Source organism: Genypterus blacodes, unplaced genomic scaffold, assembly GCF_046128005.1.
Source record: "Genypterus blacodes isolate CSIRO-AG114 ecotype Tasmania unplaced genomic scaffold, CSIRO-AGI_Gbla_v1 ptg000085l_1, whole genome shotgun sequence".
Taxonomy (NCBI): Eukaryota; Metazoa; Chordata; class Actinopteri; order Ophidiiformes; family Ophidiidae; genus Genypterus; species Genypterus blacodes.
The window spans coordinates 621,510-631,462 of record NW_027466890.1 but is presented as its reverse complement, the minus strand read 5'-3'; positions in this window follow the sequence as shown (position 1 = coordinate 631,462).

Below are 9,953 nucleotides of genomic sequence, written 5' to 3'. Positions count from 1 at the left end.
TTATTCAAATTTGACAAGAAAACACAAAATGAGGTCCATAATAGGTTTTTAGCATTAACATGCAAATTTTGTAAGTCACAGTATCTGATTTTTATGATCAATCTTGCAGATTTTATGTTCTCCTCAAGGAGATGCACAGGTCAGGAAACAGTGAAGCATACTGCTGTGTAATATTCATTTACAAATGAGGAATATTACAGCGCTTTCTCTGATTGGAGCATCAAATGAGACAAAAACACAAGCAAGGGTGGGCGTAGGACTGATTCTCGCTGAGACTGGGGTTGAATAATGGTGCACCTCTAGTGAGAATCTTCAAAGCTGAGGCTCTGTGGGTGACTAAACTTTCCTTCATGATCTTTTTATCTTGCAGGTAGTATCATCAAAGTGCCGGAAAATCCCTCCCTATTACTTTTCTCAGAATGCTCACTGTAGCAGTTCATCCGTTTCTGTCCAAACTGTAGCTGCGATGTCGACTTTAGAGGTCAAATCTTCATAGTGACACTATGTTGAGTGGAATACAGATGTGCCTACAAGGGCTTGAAAGCTGATTGCGGTTGTTAATACGATTACTAAATCTTATTTTCATCCAATTAATTGAACACAATTATTTCAAAATTACACTAAATTTACACAAAATTCTATGGATACTGGCATGCAAAAAATATATGATCTCAATCTAGTTGTATAAAGTACCAAGGATTCATTCTAATTTGCATATATTTGTACATATTTTGTGCATTTTGATTGCATTTTAGATCATTATCCCTTCAGAACAATGCAGCTGAATCTCCACCTTAAAAATCCAGAAATCACAATGCATCTTTACACCTCTAGTGACCAAACAATTGTGGTAATTACTAAATCACACGAGGTCCCCTGGTAATATTAGTCCTGTGCAATTTATATTTCTTGAGAGAAAATTCCCTGTGCTAGCAAGATGGAAAAGAATCTTGTTAGAAAGCACAATGTCCTGGCTGACAGTTATAACTTAACTGGCAAGCTGAACATCTGAAATGTCTTATATGATACGGTTTCCAAGGCAACAGACTGGGTGGTGCAATGGAAATGTCTCCGCTGCAGCTTTCAGTGTCCAGACCATTTGTTCCGGGTCCAGATCATAAAGTCAAATAATATTTAACAACATATGCAATCTTACATACTTAAAACAGCTGCTGGGAATATTTTGCGTCGTTTCGAACTGTTAATAATTGTGGAGTTTAAACACAAATACTTGAAATTCTGGCTTCCAAGGGTAAATGTGGGTAAAAAAGAATCCAGACAAATGTCCGGATAATTTGCTTTATTAATGAAGCCTGTTATGTGCAGATGAGATGGATGTTTTTACACCAGGCTGGACACTCAGCCATGGATGCAAAAATGAAACATTTATTTGCCCCACAGATCTCAGCTCAGAAGTGCTGCTGTGTCAAATGACAGCACGTCTCTGGGAAAAATAGACAACATCTCTGCGGCATAATTGTCAGGCACTTTTGAGAGGATCAAAAAAGCCTTTGTGTGCTCACAATGGATCATGTCCTCCTCTGACATCATCAGCTGTCTAACAACGGTGCTGCTGAGCAAAGCTACGGCAGAAGAATTGCTCGGAATACTAAAAAGGTAAGAAAAGAGGAATGAGGCCTGAAATGCAAACTGTCACTGTAAATCTCAGACAGACTGAATACAAAAACAAAAGATACTCCCAAGGAAATTTATGCAGTAATTCCATGAATGATTTATGCAGTAAAATAACTCAGCAAAATGAAATCTTCTTGTCTAATGTGCGATAAATGAATACAAGCACACTTCATGTTCGGGGGAAAGCAAGTAAAAGCTAAAGTTGGAGCCATTAAATAAAATTATTATCGTTTATCTGATTATTACATTCATAACAACACTGATACATTAAATATGGATGTGATTGTATATTGTGTTTGATAACTGCGTACAGGAGAATCCAACTTTCTCTTCAAAGGTCCACATGGATTTTTTTTTTGGAGGCCAATTGCAACAAAATACAGAGAATAGATCAAAGTTATCCAAAAAACGCCATACATTCAACAAATTGTGAATTACAACTATTAAAACGTCACCAACACAGTCTGGTATCTTAGTGGGACGAATTCAACTAAATATTCAAATTTCCAAGTTGTAAATCTGGCATTTACAAATTTCCAACTCAGCTCAAATGCAGCATTAAGATCCGACATCCTTGGATCCGATTCAGAGTTAGTGACTTAAATGGAGAGGGCGGCTTAAGTTTACCGGTGGGGGAAGTTATGCGTATTCATTTGCAGGAGACAGAAAAATCTCATTCCCAAAAAGCTGAAGAGTCGGCGATCCTGACGCATCTCAACTCTAAATAAGAATAACTTTCCCTGCTAATCTTTTGACTTAAGTCGCCTACTCTGAATCCTGCCCCAGGTCGGTAAATAGTTCCCCGTCTGTGATTAGACCTGCATGCAATCACACAGGATCACCTGCCTGCATACATGGTGGGAACATTTCACATTTACATTTCTCCTTAGTTGTTTATCTGGTCCTAGACTGTATAAGTGGTCCAAAAAGTTTAGTTTGTGGAATTCAGCAAACTATGTTCCGTTAATACTTTCCATTCAGTTTAATTTTTTTTACCATCCAGTGTAAAATAGTGGGTGTGCATATCTAAATCCTTTACAGAATACAATACAAATAATTTAAAAAAGGACATTTTGATCAACTAGAATCCCGTAAATCCACAGCAGGGCTTTGGCAGTTACTATTGCTCATATCTAATAGTTTATTTAGGGAGAAGACAGTTGTGTGTGTGTGTGTACGCTTGTGAAAATGTAATGAATAAGACAAAATGCTGGAAAAAAATTATATAAAAAATGTAGGAAACTATTGGGGGATTAAATGAAACGGAAAGAAAGCAGAGGGAATGTGCAGAAAGTGGGGATGTTACAGAAAGTCCACCATTGTCTACTTCTGCTGCCAGTCTATGGTTTCTCCTGTCAGCTGTGGTGGACTGAAACAGCACTTCGATGAGAGGCTTACTCCAAACTAAATTGAATTTGGCGTGTTTTCAGATTGCTACAGCGCTGCAGGCAATTGCGAGCATACTCACTGCAACTCTAGGGGCCACGTGTGTGAGAGTTTGCACAGAATCCCAAATGAACTTTTCTCTGTGTTTCTCTAAAACTACTCTCCCAACATCTCAAACTTGTGTTGCTTGTGCTTTGTGGGGTTGATGTGGATTTGTGCATGCGTGAAATACAATTTCCTACCACATTTGCTAATGGGTTTAAAAATGCCCATATAACCCACTAAGAGCCATATATATACCCATCGTCAACATCATTTAGGTGAAATGTCGCAGGCAACGGTTTGCAAAAACAACAAACAAGAGCTATTTCTGACTAAAATTGTCGCCATGGAACAAAGACGACAAACCGGATCATTTTTAAATGCCTGAGCAGAGGAATTCTAAACAAAAAAGGAAGAAACAGATTTTCCGTGGGTCATTCATGTGGTTAATCATGTCATTTCTGAGTGCAGCGCAGCAGAAAAAACTATTTTTAAAAAAAAAGTGTCCAGCGGAGGAGCCAAGCAGTCCTCAGAAGTCTCCCCACTATGGCTGCAGTCCTCGGGGACACAGCTGCAGGCTGAACTGCTGAAAAAACACAACAACAACAACTGAAGAGACGCTAGTACAGGTTGAAATCTGTAGCAGGAATTCACAAGGGAGGGAGCATTTTTGCAAGGTTCGATTGAAAAGTTCTGAGCCTGCACCTAAGGAAGTGAACCAGAGATGTTCACTTCCTTCCGACACCGCACTTGCCGGGGTGTCGGCACCAGCACCGGCAAGTGCCCGTATGTGAGTGATGGAAGGTCAAGTGGCCGGTGGGGGGCCACTGAGGGGGCCAGCTATTTACCAGGGGGGGCCGCAGCCCTGGTAAATAGCGGCACTGCCCATTTGGCAGCGTTTGCTTCTGTAAGTTGCCAAATCATTTGTTGGTTCCACATGATGGTAATGACGGGAGTAGAGTGTAATTATCCCTCTGGATTGTGCTGAAAGTGATTTGCATCACAGCCCTGATGCACCATGAGTGAACTGACCACAGACAGTTAACATGCACATGTTTATTTACTTCATGGGACTCACACATGACATTGCCAGACTATTGTTATTGATGTATTTGACAAATTGTAGAGACACTGAATGTCTATAGTGTAGCTACTCTATGGATGTAAAGAGCAAACATAAGAGCCTAGTTTCTATCCACTCTATGTGCAAATTTTCTTTGCGATACATTGAAAAGATAAAATCTTTGCTTATTTTTGCTGAAAAAGGCATTGCAGCTTAAGTTTTACCTTTTGTCCCCTGAGACAATGTGTTAGACCAGTCCTTCAACACATGGGCTGTCCAATGTCTCTGTGATCAAACAAAAACAGACATATATGTGTTTCTGTGTGTGAGTGTTCGTGAGGGACTACCAGACACAGGTCAAGGTGCTCCTCAGACCATTTCGGCAGTTATCGCAAAAGTGAAGGATTTCTGTTATTCCAAGGAGAAGTAGTGTGAAGAAGAGACTTTTAGACTTTCTCTTTTCTTTTCTGCATCGTGCAAGGGATCTGACAGATTGATGTTGTGCATAATCAATAACAATTGGCATCCTATTATAAGTTTTTGAATCCCCTCATTGCTTTCTCATCTGTGTCTGCACCCTCCCGGGGGGAACATAATAATCTCTGGTAATAGTTGGAAACCCAATCTATTTCAATTCCCCCGTAGCAAAAATATTGTATGTGGGAGTAAGAACGCTGGAGTGCATTCTGGGCAGTTATAGTGGAGACGAACTTCCCAGAGTCTCTAGCTCAGACATTTCAAGATGTCACAGCCAATACAGCTAATACTGTGCTATTATGCTGCGTTATGTGTTAGTATGGAACATGCAATTAACACACAGACACACACAACCCGTAAATCATCTATTCAGCAAATAGTTGAGTCATAGAAGCTTCTGTTTCCAGGAACTTGCTTATCTCTAAATTATTAAACTATTTTTGCAGAATCCCTAAACTTCCATACAAAATCCACTGGAAGCATTTTTTTTTAATCATTATTAAAGCACCATATAGATATTATAAAATACAATAAATGACACACTCTCTGCTTACAAATTTTAAGCAGGAGCCAATTAAAAGTGTTATAATCTGCCAGATAGTAAAAGTCACTTTAAAAGAAGGCAATGGCGCAAAACAATATCTATTTAATTCAGTGTATAATGTTCCTGTAAACATATTTTACAACAATAAATAGAAACACATTTACATGCTTACTGTGCAGAGAACAGCTCCTTGTTGTTCCAGCGAGCCTATGACACTATACACTCCCCTAACCCCCCTCTGGGTGCAAAGCCAGAGTGACAACAGTGTCCTAAGTTATCAGCGTCACAGTCAGCCTGTTTCAGATATGGGCTGGGGGAGGTGAAGTAAAGCTGAAAAAGCAGTGGTTGGTTTATCAGTGGAACAGGAAATTGCTGTAAAAATGGATAGAGATTGCTTTATGTGATCAGATAATAAATCAGTCAATCATGACCTTTGAGCATCCCCTTAACTACCCCAATGCCCAATCAGGTGTTCGACTGCGTCTCTACGGCGCCGCATTAATCCGCTGCGGGCTTACCAAGGCGGCATGCTGAGAGGAACTCCAGGGAACCAACGCAAATCACCCAAACCCCCGAACCATATGCTGAACATATAGCAGATGATTCATAGTAATGCACCAGCTGATCAGTACGGCAAGAAGCTTTTACTGATCCATCGCTGGAATAGAAAGGGGCCGACGCATGTACGTACACATTTTGATGCTGCCTCTTTTCTGCCGCTGACCACTGGCAGATTCAAACAGGTGTCAGTAAGAAGTCAGGTGACAGTTACATAAACTGAAAGTAAAATCAATGCATCTTCCTTTGAGATAAAGAGGCCATAAAAACTCACAGCTAGTAAAGTGAAGTCACTTAAAGAGTCAGTGAGCAGGACAAATTGGATACAGTCACACACACACAGACACACAGACACACAGACACACGCACGCACGCACGCACGCACGCACGCACGCACGCACGCACGCACGCACAGCGGCACCAACAGTAAAGCAGCTGACTGGCTGTTTGTTAAAATAAACATGTCAAAATAGAAGCATACCGATAGATTAATTCAATAAATGTACAGAAAATTATAAAGTACTGGCAGATTGCAATGCTGATTTTACAGTAAAGCCTTCTTGGTATTATTGTGAAATCATGTTGTATTTACTGTGACTTACTGTAATCAAATTAGTTAGAATAACTGTACTTTTGTACTGTAAAATCATTTGTTTGGTTGACAAATATAGAATTTGTTTCATGAACACAATCCAGCAAAGTACACAATGGATCATACACACCTTAAACAAGAAATACATACATCTGCAGCTACACTTTGAATGAGAAAGGGAAAAAGTGTCTGAAAGAACGAGCTGGCAGTTTTATTAAGTAAGTAAGTAATAGTCGGGACAAAACACATTTTGTCTTTGAAACTGTTTGTTCAAAGAAGTGAAAGCTAGAAAGAGTTGAAGAGAACTGCATAGTTATAGTGCCTCAACATTACAAAGCTCAGAATTAAGTTACTTAAATAGGCTTAGAGCATGATGTGAATCTGGATCAGGGTAAACAGAGGCTTTTTAACATCCGGGCAAGATAATTTTCGGATAAAAGATGTAAAATGTGCTCGTGTTACAAGCAACAACAAGAAGCATGTGCTGCAAATGAACACAATTTGGAATGAGGAAACCACACACTTCTCCGCAAATAAATAAACATGTTTGCTGCCAATTCTGTAGTGGGACGGAGACGTCAAACAAGCGGTCCAGCCTGCAAGCTGTCTGCCACGAAGGACAGGCTTATTTGCATTGAGAAGCTCTGCATGATCAAACAAGATAAGATACTTTATTTGTCATATTACATGCAATCCACAATCAAATCACATGCAATTGAAATTTGTCTTGCACCCCCCCTTACATATCACTCACACATTGGGGCGACAGTAGCTCAGTCCATAGGGATTCAGCTTGGGAACCGGAGGGTCGCCGGTTCGAGTCCTGTATGGACCAAGCAGACTGGTAGCTGGTGAGTTGCCAGTTTGCCTCCAGAGCCCTGCCGAGCAAGGCACCGAACCCCAAGCTCCATGCTCCATGGCTGCCCTGCACCCCCTCTGTAATGCATGTCTTTGTGTGTGTGTGTTTGATATGTGGGGGTGCAAGATACATTTCAATTGCATGTGATTTGATTGTGAATTGCATGAAAAATGACTAGTTATAAGTATCTTAAATCAAACACATGCATTACAGAGGGGGTACAGGGCAGCCATTCTACAGCGCCCCTGGAGCAGTTGGGGGTTCAGTCGGGCACCTCGGCAGTGCCCTGGAGGCAAAGTGGCAACTCACCAGTTTCCAGTCCACTTTCGTGGGAACTCGAACCGGCGACTTTATCGACCGTGCTACTGCCTATAGGAACTTAATCACTAACGCATTGAGTTGGAGTCCAGTGAAGACGAGTGTTTGGGCCTTGGGTTTGGGCCAAACGCAGTCGCTCCATGTTTGATCAGTGACAGGTTGTGTGCTTGTTGCAGGCTTCCCAAACATCAGGGGTGCGATCTGAGGGAGCAAAAAAAAATTAACCCCCCAGCTGGAATTTTCCATACAGGTTTGACAAAAGACGTAAAAGGTCACATGAGAGGTGAGGAGGGTGCGCAAGTAGGGGCATGAACAACCTCTAAACAGGTTTTAACACGAGACAAGGTGAAGTCTTTTGCAGCAGCTGGACTTGGCATGGCGAGATCAAAGAACCTCTGCAGTATGCGATTTAAAAAAAGTGTGAATAATAATCTCGGGCAAAGATATTTTTTTCCTTTTCACTGCTTGTCATTAGGGCGCAGCAGGTTTACTTTTTATTTATTTAAATGCATGGTGTTATTGAGGCTGTAAAAGTCTCTCCGCCTGTCGTTCCCGAGGGCCATGGTAATGGAGCAGAAATGTGGCAGCCATTACTGAAGCGATCACGTCAAGAATCCTCGCCGCGATTAATAGCCAATCCAATTAATTTCCTGTATAGCCTGTGTAGTATATTAAGGTCGAGTTGCTACCTGCTTGTAGAATTCTTGTGTTGTTGAGTGAGCAGGCTGGAAATACTACGAATGCTTGTTATTTCCCCGAATTATGACTTAAATGATCTCGTAATTAAAAGTAATTCGAACTGAATTGAAAAATCTTCACCAAGGCAACAGGCCTTGTTATTTTGTTGTGTTTATTTTATCACGTGTCATTATTACAGAGCACTGATTGGTTTGGGAGATGAGGAAACTTTTGTTGGTGAAAAGTGGACTTGCTTCATAAGCTGAAAAGACAGAAACCACACAGTTAGCTGACAGCTTATTTCGATTGGGCTCTTGGTCTTTGACCCGAAGCAAGGGAGTTGCGAGTTCTCCCCATGTTCACATAGACCCCCCCCCCGCCCATCCCCAAAGACGTGCCTACTAGCGACCACAAGTCCTCCTGTTATTGTCCTTGACCGACACGGTGTCCTGAGGACGGAAATTATTTCTAGGCTGTGCTGGCACCCAATAGTTCAGACGAATTTCCCTAAAGGGACTAATAAAGCATGAGTTAATTTAACTACAAAGAGATGCTGGCAGTTAAATCACACGGACTGCTGAAGGGGTGCTCAGTCCTTGGAAACATAGAACTGCACACAAGGCAAAAAAGAGAGAAAGTTCAAAATGGACAGCCCAATCTTTTCGTTAAACTTTTTTCTTATAAGTTGTTTCAAAGTTGAGAATTTTACGACCTAGTGCCTTGCTCAAGGGTAACAGCAGGAGCATACACCTCGCACTGATGCCTCAGATAGAGGGAGAAACATATGTGGAGGAAACACAAAGGAACAGAGCCAACACAGGATTCAAACCCAGGACCTTCTCGCTATGTGTCAGTCGTGATCATTACTGCATCACTGTGTAGATAGACTAATGGGATGGGAACAGCCAACGGCATTGAAACTGAAAATAGTGGAGCACAAGGCTTTGATTCTAAAGTGACACACTAACACATTCACATTATTCACGATCATGAACCGTCTGCCAAGTTCTTAACGACATTAAAATTAAGAATTAAAAACACAACTCTCAACTTTTACTCCACGCAAATCAAATGAGACAAAGACCTGCATAGATCCCAGAGATACATCACCAAACAGCACATAAAACATCCAAATCAATGTCTGCAATGTGGCGATAGCATGGAGCAAACCCAAAATACCTATAAAGTTACACAGAGGAGACACTGACACACACACATAGAAACACTGATACATAGGTAAAACACCTCTGCTAGAAATGAAACCACACACGGCGAGATAAGTTAAATGAACGCCGCTTCCTGTCATCATCAAATCAGTCTTTTCAGAATTAACTCTTCATTGAAGTTTTAATTTAAGCCTGTATCCCTGGGAGGGCTTAGGCTACAACAGCAAGCATGCACTATAATTAATCTGTTGTGATTGATGTCTCAAAACATTAACTGGAATTGCTTTTGACAGGTGGAAGACTGATAGATTCCCCCTCTATTGCGAGATAAAATCAGGACTTTTCAAGATTAAACTCAAATTGTGGATATCAAAGCTGTCAGCCTGCATGGGTGTGGAGAAGAAAACAGACTTAAAGGTGTTCCCCATTTATAAAATGTGAATGTTTATTAAATGTTGACAAGAACATTAAAACACAGTATCAAGATTCGGCAAACAATCTATAGTACTTCACAAAAAAGGAAAAGGAAAGTTAGTTCTGCGCTGGGACAGGAGGTGTGTGCTGGTGCTTGTGTGAGCGCAGTGTCAACACAATTCCAGTGGGTGGTGGTGTTCCACACTGTAAGTGGGGGGGAG